The following is a 1,981-nucleotide window of genomic DNA, read 5'->3' on the forward strand; positions in this document are numbered from 1 at the left end:
AACAAGCAATACTAAGTTTAAGAACCTATGGTAGTTTGAATATAATTGACCCCTATATTCTCATAGGGAGTAGAACTCATAGGGTGTTGTGGTTGTTGGACTGGATTCTGCCTTGTTGGAGGAAGTGTGTCACCGTGGGAGCAGGTTTGAGGTTTCTTATGTTCAAGATACCATCCAGTGTGTCAATTGCCTTCTGGTTGCTTACCTATGATGATGTAAGGATTCGAAGCTCCAGGACCATGTCTGCCTGTGCTGTGGGAGCTGCGGACTGCGTTCCTGCCCCCCCAGCTCCTGGCCGCCCGGCTAGCTCAGTTGGTAGAGCATGAGACTCTTAATCTCAGGGTCGTGGGTTCAAGCCCCACGTTGGGTGCCAGATGAAAGTGAAGGCATAAGTCAAAAACAGTCCCACACCAGTTTAGAATTATGATTAATAGAATGGTTATTTATTTAAAGGAGGAAAAACTTACAGATCACCGGCCCAGACAACAGTCCTCTGAAGGGAGTCTAGTCACCAGAAGCAGAGCAGGAAGTAAGAGAGAGTGAGAAGGGAAGTGGCAGCTTTTTTAAAGGGAGAGAGACCACCCCCCAATGGGCTGGTATCTCAGCGGCTATTGGCTGGAGGAGCGGAAGGACCTTCTGCAACATGCTTGCATGCTGCCATGCTCCCTACATGATGATACTGGACTGAATCACGGAAGCTGTAAACAGGCTCCTTAAATAAATGTTATCATTTATAATAGTTGCCATGGTTATGGTGTCTCTTCACACCAATAAAAACCCTAACTTAAACAGAATCAAAGAGAAAACAGACACTAAGAAACAAAACACCCACCCAAGAAAAACAAAACCAGATGTCAGCATATAGAACTATAATTTCCCCAATCTTAGATACCTAGAAGTCAGTATAAAAACAAAATCAATAACAGTCAAGACAATGTGTCTCCATAGGAGCCTAACAACCTTAACACAGAAGTCCCTAAATATTTCAATTTAGCCAAAACATGAATTAAAGACCTTGAAAAGACTTTATGAATATGATAGAGATATCTAAGGAGAAAGGAGATCAATTCCTCAAGAAAATCTATGAAAACACAAACAGTGGAATGAAATAAACAGAACAGATACAAAATTGAAAGAGGAAATATAATTAATAAAGAAAACTGAATTGAAGGATATCTGAAAAGAAAAAAAAATGAGGAAATCAAACAGGAACCACTGATGCAATCATCACCAACAGAATGCCTGAGAGAATCTCCAGCATTGAAAGAATAATAGAAAAAAATGGATACATTGGTAAGAGAAAATGTTAAGCCTAGAAACTCCTCGCAAAATAACATTCAGTAAACCTTGTTCCCTAGGAAAAAATCAAATCTAAGAATGATAAGAGTAGAGGAAAGAAGAAATGAAAAACGCAGATCAAAGGCACAGAAAATATTTTTTTACTAAATCATAGAAGAAAATTTGATCAACTTAAAGAAGGAAATGGTTATTAAAGGACGTAAAGGATACAGAAAACCAAGTAGAATGGACCAGAAAAGAAAGTCTCCTTTACATATAATCAAAACAGTAAACTTACAAAATAAAGAATATCAAAACTGTAAGGGAAAAGAAAGCAAATAACATATAAATTAAACAGATTAGAATCATGTCTGATTCCTCTAAGGAGAATCTAAAAGCCAGAAGGCCTACAATAAATGTTGTACACACTATAAGAAACTTCAAATGCAAGCCCAGACTACTATACTTAGTAAAATTTCAATTGCTATAGATGGAGAAAGTAAGACATTCCCTGACAAAACCTAATTTAAGCACTATCTACAAATCCAACCTCACAGAAGGTGCTGGAAGTTAAACGCCACATTGAAAATGTTAACTACATCCAAGGAAATACAGGGAATAAGTAATCCTAAGTCACCAAAATAAAACGAAATGAAACACACACACACACACACACACACACACACACACACACACACACACA

At 38.0% G+C, this 1,981-nt stretch overlaps 1 non-coding gene across 1 annotated transcript; it reads left to right on the top strand.

The window, feature by feature from the left end:
- The first annotated feature begins 297 nt into the window (after nt 1-297).
- On the top strand, nt 298-370 carry Trnak-cuu. The gene has a single exon. It is a non-coding gene; the product is annotated as a tRNA-Lys (tRNA).
- The last annotated feature ends 1,611 nt before the right edge of the window (nt 371-1,981 follow it).

The sequence above is a fragment of the Microtus ochrogaster genome, chromosome 1 (genome assembly GCF_000317375.1).
Source record: "Microtus ochrogaster isolate Prairie Vole_2 chromosome 1, MicOch1.0, whole genome shotgun sequence".
Classification (NCBI taxonomy): domain Eukaryota; kingdom Metazoa; phylum Chordata; class Mammalia; order Rodentia; family Cricetidae; genus Microtus; species Microtus ochrogaster.